Raw genomic sequence first — 17363 nt, forward strand, 5'->3', positions numbered from 1 at the left:
TTAGCTATTTTGATCTTCTTTTCTTCTCTCAATTAGTTCTCTTCACTACAGTGACAGCTATGCTTTTAGGTTGATTTTTAAAATTGGTTTTACTTGTATTTGTTGAGTCTCTTCCTACATCTCTGAATTGGCCAAATTTCCGTCCGGAAAAGAGAAACAGCTCTGGGTATGTCTTTACAGGAAGTCATTGAGCACAGGAATCAGAAGTTTACAAAACCATCGGAAGCGCTGGGGCTGTGTTTTCGGCCCAGGAAGTTGTCCTCAGTCTTCAGGAAATCAGCTCGTGCAGGGAGCAGAGCACTAAGTGGCTCCCAAGAGGACACGTGTGCCGTCTAGCAAATGTCACCTCCGCGGTCTGCCAAGGCCACTGCCTCCCACTAACGCAGGAGTGAGAGAGGCTTCTTGTTCTCTTAGCTTTCTAGATCTTGCTCAGCTGCCTCCCAGGCAGTCAGTCTAGGAAATGTAGTCTCCAGGCTTCCGGTCTGTGCATAACAAGAAGCAGAAACATCGCAGAGACACTGAGACAATCCCACTGATTAATTCACAGACGGGCAGGAGTCGGGTGTGAATGCCATCATTTGCTGCTCTGTGAGTATGGCTTTTTTTTTTTTTCTGGCTTGGTCTCCTACGGGACGAAATCATATGCGGTGGAGGTATGCTGACGAGCAGGTCCTCTGTCCAGTAAGTGGACAACGAGCTAGCTGTTAGACTGAAAATCCCCCAAAGCACAGAGCAAAGAAAGATTTACTCTGGAATGTCAACATCCCCGTTAGGAGCATCGGCTTTCCCCAAAGTCAAATCTTTAGAGAAGATCTTCTGGGGTTTGGCACTGGGGTAAGATAAGCTTTTATTTGCTTTTCATTTTGGACAAGGATTGAGGGATATCAGCACTGATTCAATTCACCTCTTTCTTCCGCTGCACGTCGCAACCTCAGCCCCCAGCAGTAGCTACTGACCGGCGCCCCTTCAGCGGCTTGTGGGTGGACAGGCCCTGACCTGCCCGAGCCTCTCAGCCGCACAGCAGGCCTGGCGCGCCTCGCCCCTCACCGACTTCAGAAACCTGTTGAGATCATCCTTCACTCTGGTCCCTCATCTGCCATCCTTGTTTTCATAGTTTAGTTTTATTTCTTTTTGCAAATCGGGGCTCTTATTTCATCGAGGCACTGGTGCAACAGAAGACAAATGCAAATGACTAGTCTGCTATTTAATTTAGGAAGTTTCGCCAGCTTTCGATGGCATATTCAGGTCCTTGGTATGGGCCTCTAGCTGATGTTCGTAACCTGATTTTCTACAACTGTTCACTGCATGTGCAAACTCCTGTTTTTCCAAACTCGCCCGCACTGCCTTCCGAGCTGGCATGCTCACTTTTGACTTAGTTTCTTTGCAGCCGTGGAGGACGCTTCTCCCCCTTTCTTCCTCTGAGTAGATGAATAACCCATCAAGGCCAAGTAAATTCCTATTTCCTTTAAGGTGGACACAGCTAATTGTGACTTTCTCTCTTCCTTGAACTAGAACTGAATTATTATTACATGATAAAGGCATATGTCTATCTAAGAAAATGTTATTAAATATACTCTTTATTATATAATCATTCATGTGGTCTAAGTAATTAACTAATGCCTTGCTTGATGACAGACATTAATTAAGACATGCCATGTATATCCTCACTGCTATTACATTTAATCTGCTAACATCAGTGTCTCTTTTAAGGCACAGCATGGTGCTGGAGGTATTGCAACATATCAATACACATATGTACAATTTATTGATTGCATGAAATTTATACTATAACCAATTCCTCTCTCTCTTGCTCCTATATATACTTTATTATTATTTGCTAATCTTTTTTTTTCCTTTTCTGAATCTTTCAGGGGAAATAGCTGAAGTAAAAGAAAATATCAGAAGAAATTAAAAAGGAAGTTGAAACAGAATTGTAAAAGGTATTGAAAACTGATACCCAGCTAGCCTCTCTCATCTCCTTTATTATTTTCAAGAACTGTGTTTATTTTTATAGCAATGAGCATTAGCATTCTTCTATGGTAGGTTGGTGAGAGATCATTAAATAAGCATTCTTATAATCTTTAGGCAATTTCATAACATGCCCTGTTAAATGAACATAATTTAAAACAGTTAAGCACTTGTTCTATGTACTATATTTTTTATATAAAAAGAACTGTCTCATGAAAAATAGTGAAATAAAGCTCTCTTCATTTTGATGGTGGGAAAAGAAGTGGGACCAGTATCTCTACTGTGTGAGTATATCTCTCTGGCCAGACACTGTAGACATTGCTGTGGGTTTTAACAGACTTGCTGAATGATTAAAGTCAAACTTTATCCTAAGAGCATACAGCACTACAACAGCAATCCCTGTAGGAAAGTCTTCTTCCTGTTTTTGGCTGGAGGCAGCCCCGCGTCTCTGAAACTATTATTTTGTTTGTTAGTAAGAAGCTCCCTGGACAGCCAGCAGCTCCTCTCTGGTGTCTGAGCACTGACCCTGAGCAATTTTATAACATGTTATTTAAGGGTCGGTAAAGCAAGCTTTGAGCGTTTTTCTCAACTAGAATTCATATTGAAACTAAAAGCTAGAAGTTATGAATGTCAAGGAAGGGACATTTCAATAGAGCCAATATTTACCACGTTTCACTCCGTTTCAAGAATTTTCTCTTCATTAGCAGAGGTGTTATATTGCATGTATTTTCTTAGTCTTCCCTTCTTCTCTCCAGAGTGTAGGTTCAAAATTTATAGAAAAATTAATGTATGTTTTTAATTAACATACCATAATGGCTTGCATTATTTATAAACTTTATATATAGATTTTTAAAACAGGTAATACTACCATATAAATTATGAATATTATTTGTATATCCACCTATAATTTACTTATAACATGAATGAAAATAGACTTTCCATAATACTCACATGTCACCATTTTATGTACCATGCAACTTAGATTTAGGTCTGGATGTTGGAAGAAAGCTAACTAAATCCCTAATTGAAATGAACACTCTCAGCAATGTAACTAAAGATTATCACACTTTGGCACATAGGTTGGGAAAAATCAATGGGAAATATAGCTACTAGGTGTGCATGAACTTGAAGGAGAATTTAGTAAACTCGAACTGAAGAAACAAAGGAATTTGGTATAAGACATCTGGCTATTTAATATTCTGTGTAAAAAATTTAGATCCTTTATTTTCCCTTTTCTTTTGGCCTTTGTTGTAGCAACTCCTAAAATCTATTCATTGGAATACATAAGTGGTATACATTCATATACGTCTTTAGAAACCTTTTTTGGCTTTAAATTCTAACATTTAATGCTATAGACCAGTGCTGTCCAATAGAACTTTCTGTAATGATAGCCATACTCTACATCTGCATTGTCTAATAAGGTAACCACTAGCCACACATGGTTATTGAACACCAGGTAAATGGCTAGTATGACTGAAGAACTGAATTTTTATTTAGCTTTATTTCATTTAAATTTACTAGCCATATGTGGTTAATGGCCATCATATTAGTGGAGCTTTTGACTATTCCCTACATCAATTTACAGATTTTAAGACTAGCTGAAGAGTAAGATGTTGCTTAATTACACAAGAACAATTTTTTGAAAAAAAATTAAGTACTTCTTATCATTCATGCATAGACTTAATTTTAAGGTAGTTTTGAAGTAAAGTAGATACAAGTAAATATATTTATTTCTGGAAAGTCCATAAGACTTGGTTATACAATATTATACAAAACCTGAAAAAAATTGTTATAAAGTTACATGGATAAAATACTAGTGCATATCTAGCAATGAAACACAACAAATTTAATTTTAAAATAAGTCCTACTATACATGCAATTACCCCAAAATATAGGTGGCATTGCATTTCACTGTGTCTTGGTATCAAAAAATTAAGGCAATATAAAATAAATCTGAATGAATTCCTCTTAAGGTAACCATAATTCATGAGGACAATCCACCACAAAGCAGCAGTAAGTATATACAAAGTAGTAATTTTTGAAGAAAAGTCAATGTTGTGCTCTGGCATACAGAAAAGTAAGTATATCATTCATTATCTATAATAATAAAAGCGTAATATGCTAATTAGACCAGACGTCCTTCTGGATGACCTTCCAGACGAAGCCAGGGCTGCTAGGGAAGCTGGTGCCGGCAGCCGGGGGAAGGAAGGCCTACTCTTGCATGAATTTCGTGCATCGGGTCTCTAGTTATTATATAAATACTAACAGGTAAGCAAGGTACCTATGTTAGTTAAGTAACACATTTTATCTCTGGTCAGCTTTGTGAAATAAGATTTAATGTTTAGTTTTAAGAAAATAAAATGATGAATAAACTAAAATTCTTGTGTTTGTGGTGATGCTGTGTGGTACTTTTCACCATCAGCAGGTGAACCATGTCCTCTCCACAGTTCATCGTTGATGCTGAACTGCCCTCCTTTATTAATACTTGTACCGCATTAATTTTTAGAAAAGAGATCTTATTTACTGGCAAATATATTAATGCATGGATTTTTCACACCTACCTAATACTCTAATCAGGGTCTACACATTGCTGTAGGTTTGTATGTCTCCATGTGTGTGCATGTGTGAGGGGTGTATTTGGGAAAAAAGAAGGTGGAAAATGTTTCATTTGCCGGAGTCATGAGTTCAATGATGCAGGTCTGAATCTAGTTGCAGATATTATGATAATAATGAGCAAAATCCAAGACATTGTGATAGGTTGCAGTTAAAATATTTATGGAACCACGCAGAAACTTAGCCTACAGTTGGAACAGTCAGCAGCTAGTTCCTGTAGTTTGGAATACATTTCTTGATTGCAGCTAAATCTATTTCTACAGTTTGAAAGGGTGATAAAGAATTATGTGTTTGTTTGTTCTTACAACATCTAGTTTTAAATTTCTTTGCAAGACAGTGCTTTGGAAAAAGCACAATACAGAATCCCTAATTTACACCTCACAGCCGAGAGGGCCAGAGCTCTGAAATTGTTCAGATAGTGTCATCCAATTGTATGCTACCTGGCATCCCACCAAAGCATGAGTCACGTGTTACAAATATTTAAGGACATAGGGTTTGCTAGTCAGGTGCATCTAACTCTACAATAGGTAGGTATTTGTTAAGTGGTCTAGATACTGGAGTCAAACTTGCCTATCTTTACAAAATGCAATGATTTGGATCAAGTAACAACATAAAATATACTTTCTGAATTTAAAACACATTTTATGAAATTATGTCTGTTGTGGAGAGAGAGTAAGTTAATTTGGGGGGCAGGGCCAAAGAATTATATCAAAGGTCTTGATAGGAGGACTGAGATTTAAGCACGTCCATCTTTATTTTCTGCAGCTTATGCACATGCAATTCTTCCTCTCTATGGATACCAGAGAGACAAGGATCCTGAAGCAAAGTAGATTGTGTGTATATATATATATATATATAGACATATATATTTGGACAATCCACATTACAGTGGGCCCTTGACTTACGAGTGTCCCGACTAACGAGTTTTTTGAGATACCAGCTGTCTCTTGGCCGATTTTTTGCATTGAGTTGATAGAGTAATTTGAGTTAACGAGCTCCTTAATGAGCTCGGTCTCAGAACGAATTAAACTCGTAAGTCAAGGCCCCACTGTATTAGTGAAATTAATTTTTGTGAATTCACCTACTTGCTAAAATGTGTTCGTTATCCCCAAACCAATACTCCTGTGCTGCTTCCATCGTCATTCGTGGCCATGGGCAGAGCGGCAAAACATTTGAGTCTATCTCTGCACATGTTCCTAACATCAGTGGAACAAGGTGATGCTGCCTCCTCCTTTCTGCTCCACATACTGTAATGAAGTGTCCTTTTTTGTTGTCTATTTGGTGCTTTTTTAAAAAACATGTTCATGATTTCTGTTGGTTATTTTGCAATTTAAAATGGTCCCCAAAGTTATCGCTGAAGGGCTGTCTAGTATTCTTAAGTGCAAATGTATGTTATCTAACAGAGAAATTCCTTGTGTTAGGTACGCTTCCTTCAGGCATCAGTTACAGTGCTGTTTTGTTGGCTGTGGGCTCAATGTTAATAGAGCAACAATATGCATTAAATAGGCAGTCTTTAAATAGAAACCCATATAAAACAAGGGTTGATCAGTTGACAGAAATATGACAGAAGACTAATCTTATATTTCCCCAAGAGCAGTATTTCAATATACCCTAATTTCAGCGTTCACAGTAACTGTATAAAATATAACTACCATGAATAATGAAAATCAATGGGATACATATCCACATGCACAGGAATGGAGTTGGACCCTTCTCTTACACCGTATACAAACATCAATCAAAATGTATAAAAAACTTAACATCAGATCTAAAACTATAAACACACTTGGAAGAAAACTTAGGGGAAAAGCACAATATTGGATTTAGCAATGATTTCTTGGGAATGACATCAAAAGCATAGGCAACAAAAGGAAAAGATAATTGGACTACATCAAAATGACACAGTCAACATAGGGTAAAGGCAACCCAATAAATGGTAGAACATATTTGCAAATCATGCACTTATTAAGGGTTAATATCCAGCATATATAGAGAATTGTTAAAACTCAACAAATAAAAACTTGGGTGAAGAACTTGAATAGACATTTTTCCAAGAAAGATATATAAATGGCCATTAAGCATATGAAAAGACTCTCAACATCACTAACCCAGAGAGAAATGGAAAGTAAAACCTTAATAATGTACCACATCATGCTCATTAGAATGGGTGCTATTAAAAAACAAAAAAAAGATGAGAAAAAAAAAGTGTGGGTGAAGATTCAGAGAAATTTGAACCCTGTGCACTATTGGTGAGAATGTAAAATGGTTAAGCTTCTGTAGGAAACAGTATGGCGATTCCTCAAACAAAAATTAAACATGGAATTGCCATGTCATCTCACTCCCACACCTGCATTTCTAGGTATAGACCAAAAGAACTGAAAGTAGGATTTTGAAAAGATACTTGTACACTCCTGTTCATAGCAGCATTGTGCACAATAGCCCAAATGTAAGTGTCCATCGAGGGAGGAATGGATAAAATGTGGTATACACATAACATTGGAATATTATTCAGCCTTAAACAGAAAATAAATTCTGACACATGCTACATCTTGAGAACAGTATGCCAAGTGATGGAAGCCAGCCACATAAAAAAAGACATATATTGTGTGATTCCACTTACATGAAGTTCCTAGAGTAGTCACATTCATAGAGACAGAAAGAGAATGATGGCTTCCAGGGGCTGGGGGAGAGAGAAATGGGGAGTTACTGTTTAACAGAAGTTTCAGTTTTGCAAGATGGAAAGAGTTCTAGAGATGGGTGGTGGTAATTAAGGACAATGTGACTGTACTAAATACTATTTAACTGCACGCTTAAAGATGGCTAAGATGGAAAATGTATGTTATGTATATTTTTCCACAATTAAAAAAAATACACGGCTTAATATAGTGGGATTTAACACAATAATACATTCTTCTCCTGTCATTTTAACCAATAAAACCACAACAGTTTCAATGGCTTGTAAAAAAGATATAGAAAAAAACCCACACAGAAAAATCTATAAAATCTAATGTTTCATATAAATATTTTCTGAACTCAATAAAATATTTGAAAGGAAAAATCCTCTTAAGAAATGACACTGGGTTATCTCATTCCTAACACACTGGGTTCTGAGAATGAGGTTCAATGTTTCAGGAAAGTATATGCATTTGAGGAAAGAAATCCTGCTGTAATCTGCCGTTCAGAGAATTTTAAGAAAGGTAATACACTACCTCCTTCAAAGTGCACACAATAAGATCAGCTGTAAAATTCTTGGAACCGAAGAGATGAAACATGAATGTTCTAATGCTTATTTGCACAGTTCATGCCTGTGTGGCCCCAATCTGCATTTGCATTTCTCAAATGTGTTTTTTAAAAAGTTTGCATGTTCTGCTCTTTATTTTGCATATTTCAACTCATGTTGGGCATGCATAGCAGCCTGTTCACAGTGAGTGACTGTTATTCACGCTGATATTTGCAAGTCCTATTGGTTAACATAAACGTCCCTTCGGTCCACTGGTTACCATTCTGCTCAGCCATGAAACTCTGGAAAAGGGGTGCCTTTGAGAGCCTAGTTAGGAGCCATGAGGGGCATGAAATGCTTTCTTATCTTCAGTTGATCGCAGGTGAAGTGCCTCTGGGAACTTTTCTCAGGTTACAGAGTAAGCTTTAGTGTTCCAGGGAAGGAGCTGAGGTGTGGAAGAAGAAAGCAACCCAGAGCCTCTGTAGCTGTATGTATCCTAATGTGCTCCCTCACAGCTTCAATGGGAGGCCCTGAAGGCGCTTTTCAGGCAAGCAGCATAGTGGAAAGAAGAGGGGCTTTGGTGATAGACGACTGGGGTTTGAATTGGGCTCCTTTGTTTAAGGACTTTGTGGGCTTGGTTCAGTCAATTAACCTCACTGATCTTCAGGCTCTTCAAGCTGGAGATAACAAGACCTCTGCTTATGAGATGATGTGAATGAAAGGAAATGATGTGTGAAAGCTGGTGAAGTGCTTGACATGTAGTATGCGCTCAATGAATGAGACCTGACACTGTCATTCTAATTTTACTCCTGTTGAGTTTGAGAAGGATCTCTAGGGAAGGGAAGATGTTCTTTCATAGTTCAGAAAAGACCCCTCACCCTTGAGGGATGAGACAATCACAAAGAAAACTGACTCTTTACTTCCTGTAGCAGTGAGCAGCCAAACAGAGATTTGATAGACTCAGAGCTTTTAATTACAATCTGATCGTTTCAAAGCACGCTGAAAACAAGATGGAAAACTTCAGAGACCAGTCTCTGAAAATAGGTTCATCTCAGGGATTAAATACGAATTCCGGGAGGGCAGACCCAAGGTTGCCGGTAGCATCTAATTCTTCTCTGCCACTTTCCTATGCGGAGTCAAATGCCCCCTGTTAATTGAGTGGAATTGAGTTCCTGGGAAACATAAGATTGAATTACCATGTTTTTGCTACTAGAACTGCATGGAGATATAAACTTACTGCTCTACATGAAATCTGCTAGAGAGATTTAAATTTATCAATCCTCTTAGCTTTGCTGCTTTTAAGAGCACACAAAAAATGGCCTGTCTCCGGGAAACCTTGCATATTACAATTCAGTTTTTAGACAAGGCAGGAGCTCATTTACGGTAGAATTTATTTCACATTACATTTGGGGCATGCATGAGATTTAAAAGCAATGCTTTTTCTCTAAAGTACTCACTACAAAAGATATATCACACATACTCAGGCTATTTAAAACTCAGCAAGGGAAATATCAACAGATTTTTCTCCAAGTGTGCTCTCTGATCAACTGGGGAAATAAAACCTTTCTTATGAAAAGCAGCGAATTGAAACAATTCACCTGCATTGAGGCCTAGGGGTACCTGTGATATTGGGTTGGATTTTTTTGGCAGCTTCAAATATAGAGGTCGTGTTTATGTAGGTGTAAATGTATATGAATGTTATTTTTGCCCCTGTGAGTGGTTTTCTGACTTAGACACCTTCAGTGCTTTCCAGAATATTTATGAAAGAACAAAAATTCCATTAATGATTTTTTTTGGCTTGGGTTACTTATGTATTACTCAAGAGCCCCTCAGAAATCAAACTAATTTTATTTTTCTTAGAAAGAAAGTTTATAGATCCTCCAATTGGGACATTCAAGGGATATTCAAGCTTCAGACATGATATGATTTGATTCCAAATTATCATCAAAAATGCCTCTTCTCTAGGGAACCCTGTGTACTTTAGTGGGAGTATGAATTGGGCAGGCAGCCACTATGGAAAAAAAGTATAAAGGTTCCTCAAAAAGGAAAAAAAAAAAGAAAATAGAACCATCATATGATTCAGCAATCCTACTTCTTTATTTAAAGCAAATAAAACAGGATCTTGAAGAGATACCTGCACACCCATACTCATTGCAGCATTATTCAAAATGGGCAAGATATGGAAACAACCTAAGCATCCATCAATGGATGAGGGGATAAAGAAGATGTGGTGTATATACAATGGAATATTACTCAGTCATGAGAAAGAAGGAGATCCTTCCATTTGTGACAACATGGATGAACCTGGAGGGCATTATGCTAAGTGAAACAAGTCAGGCAGAGAAAGACACATACTGAATGGTAATACTTGCATGTGGAATCTAAAAATAAAGTCAAATTTATAGAAATATATAATAGAACAGTGGTTTCCTGTGGTTGGTGGATGGAAAAAATAGGAAGAGGTTGTTAAAAGAGTACCCATTTTCAGTTATTAGATGAACAAATATTAGGATCTAATGGATAACACAGTGACTGTAGTTATAACACTGTATTGTATGGTTGAAATTAGTTAATAAAGTAGAACTTAAATATTCTCACCAAGAAGAAAAAATGTTAATCAATGCCATGGGGTGATCTTTTCACAATGTATCCATATATCAAGACATCACGATGTACACTTTAAATATCTTAAGATTTTGTCAATATACCTCAATAAAACAGAATAAAAAAATGTTATTTCTAGACTATACTTTGAAAAAAAACCAATAGGAAACATATAAATAGATAGATGACAGATAGATAGATAGGTAGACAGACAGATACATAGATAGACATATAGATGATAGGCGAGTTATTGGTGGGGAGCGCTTCCTGTCCCACCTGTTGCTGGGGGATGTGGGTTTTTTGAGATGACACAAGAAAAAGAATTTTCTAAGACGTGCATGGGAGAATGAGTGGCATTTATTTTCGTAGACTTAAGTCCCTGAGTTTCCAAGGTCCCATTTCCCTCCGTCCTGCCATGGAAGAAGTACCACTGTGACGTCAGTAGAGCTAGGATTAAAGCTGTTGCCCAGAATTTCCACTCCATGTTGGAGCATAGCCCAACCCAGCATCACACTGGATTAGTTTGTGTTCCCAGTTGCAGTCCATCAGTCCATTGTGTGTGGAGTTCACAGGGAACACAGGCAGGAGCAAAGCCAGAGGAACAAAGGAGCCCCAAGAGCCAAGAGCCAAGAGGAGCCAGAGAGCAAACTCCTTGTCTGGGGGATTATGAATGCCCACATTTTCACGGGTTTGCAGTGGCTCCAACCCCTCTGCCCAGTCCATGGTTCTTCAGGCTAGATTGGCAGGCAAGTACCTTCCCTGTGACTCCTACGTCACTGCTCATGCACCCATCTCCCCTTTGTTCAGTCCCTTTCCGCAGTGATCTGCAGGGAATGGACTGATGGTTCCTTGGGGAGTGTGAAATTGCAGTTTCCTGGTGAAGCTGCCCAGATGGCCATGCTTATAATGCCTGGCTCCCTTTTGCTCCTTTCCTATTATTAATAACTAGCTAATCACAACCATAACAGAGAGACAAGGCAGATGATAGTTGGATGCACAGAATACTACAGGGCAGGCCAGCAGGCTGGAAACCCAGGGAGGAATTAATGTTACAGTTTGAGTCTGAAGACAGTGTGGCAGCAGAATTCCTTGGGGATCTCAATCCTTTTACTTTAAGGCCTTCATCTGATTGGGGGAGGCCCACCAGCTTTATGGAAGGTAAACTACTTAAAGTCTAGTGAGTTCATTGTTAATCATATCTTTAAAATACCTTCACAGCACCATCTAGACTGGTGTTTGACCAAAAACGGGGTACCATAGCCTAGTAAAGTTAACACGTAAGATTAACCACCATGTTATCCTTCTCAAGAAGATCAGCATTTGTAGTCAATTGGGAGCCCCAGGCCTACATTGTCCTTATGGTTTAGAACTCCCAGAGAAAGGAAATGCCAATCGTCAGACGTTTGTCACAGATCCTGGGGCGACTTGGCTCATGTGTCTGAATTAAGAACAGGGGCTGGGAGCAGGGAGCTGTCATTTCCCCATTGCTGTTGCAGAGAGCACCGTCATAATGTGGGAAATGTTTTCCTCATTGAAAAGGGCCTGTCCCACAAGGAGAGACATGGGGAGCCATGCTGGGCAGATGAGAAATTACTTCCTACTGTCTTTTTGGGCAGACTGTGCAAATCAAGCCAGCCCACTATCTGTCTTTATGTGGCCCATGAGCTAAGATTGAGATTTACACGTTTAAGTAGCTGAAAAAAGAATCAAAAGAAGACTATTTCTAGGTGTGAGAAAATTACATAAAGTTTACATTTCAGGGTCCTTAACAAGATTTTATTGCATCACAGCCGGGCCACTCATGATGTGGTCTCTGTGGCTGCTTTCATGCTACAGGGAAAGAGCTTAGTGGTTGTGACAGAGACATCGTGACCTAACAAGTCTGAACTGTTTGCTATAGTAAATATTCCTTTACACAGAGAAGTTGCTGGTCCCTGTGTTATAGCATTACTATATTACTGAAATTTGGAATACGAATCTTTTCAATTAGTATTACAAGTACTTGTTCATATACACGTTTGTTTATTTATTCTCAATTTAGTACCCTAAGAGAGTATCAAAAATTTCAGTAGTGGAGAAAATTATAAATTGAAATGTTAACTTGTCTTTCCATTTCCATTCTTAAATCCTTCTTTCTAGATGTAATCATTCGAACCTTGTTTTAAAATTTTTATTTCTTTTTGATGATTATGGCCCCAATTCAGTGTTATGTTTTCTTCTTTTTCCTTGTGGATCAACATTAAACATCAACTACAGGCCATAAAGATGGGAGACTTTAGTTCATTTAAGCTGTCTTGTCTTCTTTCCTCCTTACAATTTTTTTTACAGAATATTCTAAAAATTTAAGCATACTTATTGGCTGTGTTTGTAGCTCCATATAATAATTCTTAACCCTTTATTTGTTGAATCATGAAATTTAGGAATATGTCTTGTCATCTTGCTCTGAAGAGAGGCTCTGTGCTCCCGTGTCTCCATCCACCTGGGCTTCTCTTCATATTCCACCTCCTGCTCTTATTATTTTAACGTTTTGAAGGTTGATGACATTTATGCAGTGTTCTAGGAAATTAGTTGCACATTCTTTATCTCTAGATTGAATTGATTTCTAGCTTATTCAGTGGTTGGTGAGGCCATGTCACATAAAGATGTATATCTTTTCCAATTATTACCCTTGATTATTTCCCCCCTATTTTAGTTTTCTTTTCTCTGTAATCCCCATTAGATTAGTCTTGGACTGATATTCTAAGTTATAAATTTTCTCCAAGTTTTTTTTTCCTGGGAAATTATCTTGATTTTGTAAACTTTTTGACATTTAAATAAAAACAACTTTTGCTATTAGAGTTTTAATATCCATAATTTTTTTCTTATTTATTTGCTCCTTTTCACAGAAGCCTATTATGATCTTCATATCTCTTTGTCAGAGTCTATCTTCCCTTTTTCCTCTTGAATCTCTTTGAGGTTGCCAATTAGTACATTACTATAACCTTCTCTTCTTTTCCCTCAGCTTCATTTCCTGTGATGTGAGTTGTTCTATCCACTTCTCTTGCTTCTTTTCTTTTGTATGACTGTTATCTCCAAACATCTGCTGATCTTTGGTTGTCCCCTCAAATCTCTAAGGCCAAGTTCAGGCCTTCAAATATTGGGAGACTCAGTCTCATCTGTCCAGTGAGGAGTAATAGATGTTTAAGTGGATTGGGGTCTAGATTAATACAGATTGTTTTCCTCTGCTCATTCTTCCCTGAATGAGAAGCTGGCCAATACATCTGTGCGTGCTTACTGGACTTGTGTTCTGCCAGGTTTCCCTGAATGATGCAGACAGACTGTGCCTCTCAGTATCAAGAATGTGGCCTTACTCCAGTGGGCTGATTCCCACTCTGGATGTGCCAAACTCCTAACAAAAATCTTGGTTGAGTTGGTGAACAGAATCTGCATGAATGGAGCTCGGTAGGTGGGTACATTACTTTGTGTAACCAACCACTGATCTATTCTTCAGATTTTCTTCAATCCATTCCCTCTCCACGTTCCAGTTTTGGGTACTTACTCACAAACGGGGCTCTGTGTGGAAACAGCTCCTTTCTTCACAGCAGCTGTCTCCAGCATTTTCTGAGCTGTAGCTCTCTTTTCCAATTTAGCCACAGATGTACCAACAATAATAGAAATTATTAATTGAGTGCTGACAGAGTTGCAGGCCTTATGCAAAGCAGTTTTGCTGGATCTTTTTTTTCCATCCTCATAACAACCCCAGGAAATAGGCCTTACTCATATTCCCATTGTTACAGATTCATAAACTTTGGTGTAAAGAGCTTAAGTAACTTGTGGAAAGGCACACAGTGTGTGGTGGCAGGCAGAGTCCACATTTTAGAGACCTAAGTACAACTTTTCCAAGATAGGGCATTTTCCATTTCTCAAAAATAATAAAATGTTAAATAAGGACTAGATCTACTGGTGTGAGGTCTTTAATAAATACACCAAGTCATTTAACCATCTATACCCTTCCCTGACAGGTGAGAAAGAGTCTCAAGCATTCGAAGCCCCTCCCCTCAGGCTCAGAGCCAGTCAGTTGGGATTCAAATTCAGGTCTTTCTAGCATAAAACCACCTTCCATGTTAGGTACGACAGTCCTATGTCCTAACTTCATACATAGAAAAGACTTCACTTGCTTTCAAAATTATTTCTTTGAATATTTATAGTAGAAATTCTGATGTGATGAAGTACCAAAACATATATAGTATTTGGGACATGGAGTTACTGAGCTCTGGGAAAGTCATTTAGACTTTGAGTTTCAGTTCATTATAAAAAATAAAGACAATAAACCTTACCTCATGATTTTGTGAAGACTAAATGAGATAAATAAAGTTGGTTTATTCATTATGTTTGATTTCCAGCAAGAGTTGGACAAATGGAAGACTCTGGTCCCATACCCCCTACATATTACAAATGAGACTTCCTCTTGAGTTGAACACCAGATGTCCTTCAGGATACAAACATCCATTCCCTGGGGGGTTAAAGATTATTGTTCATAATCTCATGGGCAAATTATTATTATGCCATGAACATGTAACTGACATAGGATCTCTACATGGAATTTTTATAATGAAAAAGGAGAAGAAGGTAATTGGGAGCCTGGGGTCCTGGTGATGGGGAAAGCAAATTTCCTGGAACTGGCATCTGGGCGCTATATGCTGAGTGAGAGAGTGATTTCCTAGGGAAAGCTGGACAGGGCCAGGAAACAGCTCTGTCTCCATTGCATTTGTCTAGGGCTCTCTGGTGATGAGCAGCAGACCTGCGGCACACTGCCCTGGGCTCCCCTCTGCAGCCAGCACCGAGCTAGAACGGCAGGATTTTGTGGGGGGGACATGCTGTCTTCCAATCATGAACTGGCGGTGACTGGTTCCGGGCCCTGCTTTCCACACTCTCCACTTCAGTCAGTGTTTGCCTGTCTCCGCCCCTTTCCTGTGTTACTCTTAAAGAGGGAGAATGGAGGAAACATGAGGGACAGAGAGGAGAGGTTCCCACCAGCACTTGTTCCTGGAGACAAAGAGAAGCAGGTAAGCTTCCCTCCATGGCTTCCTTCATGGCCTTCCTCCAGGATACTGCACCCAATCTCTATCCCCAAGTACACATAAGACCATATGCATTTGTCTTGTTCTACAAAAAAAGGAAAGTGTAAACAATGCACATCCACTTTGTAGTTTTACGTTGTATAAAACAGCAGATAATCCACTGGAAGTTTCCTGATGAATTCTGAGCCCCGGAGTCTTTGTATATGAATGGTTTTCATCTTATAGTTGGACTGTCCTCTAGGAATTCAATTCTAAGTTGGTTTTCTAAAACTGGCAAGAATCTCTACTTTTTTGGAGTTTAATTGCAGAATCTTGAGCGTTGCCCCCCTCCCACTATGCACGGAGTTTAGGATGAGCAGGGTTACCTCATTTTTTCCCTGGTCAGCAAACTATAAACATGTATCTGAAGCTCTGGAATGTCAATTGCAAATAATATTTCTGCTTCTATGCTAAACATTGGTTTTTCTATGAAAATAAGCACAAGAACGTGGAGGAAATCTGACATTAAATTCTTGTGACCATTTTGTCCTTGATAACTAGGAAAGTCCTTGCCCCATCTCCTATTTCCAAGGGTGTTATCTTGGGTCTACACAGAAGGTAACTGCTGCATGTCTCTGTCCACATGTTTCTCTCTCACAACATCTCTGTGACACCACAGCCAGGGGAAGAGCAAAACCTGGGCACCTGTTGGCAGTGGGAAGTGCCTGATGAGAGGTGGCACCCCAAACACTCATTTCTCACACACTGTTTTTGTTGTGGTTGTTTGGGCCGAAGGGTCTTTAAGTGGAAAGCCAGATTTGATGTGATTAGACCATTTGCTTTGTCCTGTTTCTAGAACCGTAGCTGTTTCACTTGGAGAAGATCTCTAGTTCAAATCCCCATATTAAAGAGAAGGAGCCCAGCCGGCATGGCTCAGTGGTTGAGTGTCAACCTATGAACCAGGAAGTCATGGTTCAATTCAGGTCAAGGCACATGCCTGGGTTGCAGGCTCGATCCCTAGTGGGGGAAGGCAGGAGGCAGCCCATCAATGATTCTCTCTCATCATTGATGATTCTATCTCCCTCTCCCTCTCCCTTCTTCTCTGAAATCAATAAAAGTATATTTTAAAAAAATAAACAAAGAGAAGGAAGCTCTCCTCATCATGGAATGAACTGAATGGTTCTGGACAGATCAGAGCCATAGTCCAAACCTGCTGACCTCTCCCATACGCCACACTGCCATTCACCTTCCATATACGACTCTGCTATGTTGATGGTGATTCAGGTCAATAGCTTGTCTATTGTGAAAATGGCCAGGTTGGAAATGTTGAAACTCCATTTCAAATTCAGTTAGGCAAGTCTAGGCTACCCAAAATATTGAAATACGTAGCACTATTAAATAGGGCACAAATGCTCCGTCCATCATATCTGAAGCTCTTTCATTAGGGCGACTAGCGAACTTTCTATTCAGGAAACCTGATCAGCAATAAGGAGCTGGACTGATCAGTGGAATATGAATTTTACTGCCGCATGGAGACAAGGCTTTATTGTTCTGTCAGGGAAAATGAGATCTAATTGGGGATGATTGACTTACTTATAATCCTTGCTGCATCATTCCACTGTCCATTAAGGTGCCGAGCCAAAGATTGCTTCCTCTTAGACTCGATCTGATTTTTAAACTGTCTCTGCATTTCTTGTTTCCCTTAGATCCTGTATCCGACATTAACCTAATGCATCTAGCACACAATTTGGCTACCTAACAGTACCTTAGAAATTCCTTCTTTTTTGTGGCTGAAGGTTGTAAAAAGACAAAAAAAAAAAAAAAAAAAAAAAAAAAAAAAGTTGTGTGTGTAGTGGGAGACATTTAGAAAGTGTCTTTTAGATTGCCAATTCAAATTGATCAATAATTCAATGTTAAAA

General features: G+C 38.9%; 1 long non-coding RNA gene across 1 annotated transcript in view; it reads left to right on the forward strand.

Annotated features, from left to right (window-relative positions):
• The first annotated feature begins 475 nt into the window (after positions 1-475).
• The window catches only part of LOC139004847 (uncharacterized), a 28535-nt gene continuing 11647 nt past the window's right edge, over positions 476-17363 (forward strand). The window contains exons 1-2 of the long non-coding RNA XR_011470618.1: positions 476-588; positions 1872-1940. This is a non-coding gene — a long non-coding RNA (uncharacterized lncRNA). The remainder of the gene's footprint in view (positions 589-1871; positions 1941-17363) is intronic.

The sequence above is a fragment of the Myotis yumanensis genome, unplaced genomic scaffold, assembly GCF_028538775.1.
Source record: "Myotis yumanensis isolate MYYU_CA2020_CCGP unplaced genomic scaffold, mMyoYum1.0.hap1 SCAF_3, whole genome shotgun sequence".
NCBI lineage: Eukaryota > Metazoa > Chordata > Mammalia > Chiroptera > Vespertilionidae > Myotis > Myotis yumanensis.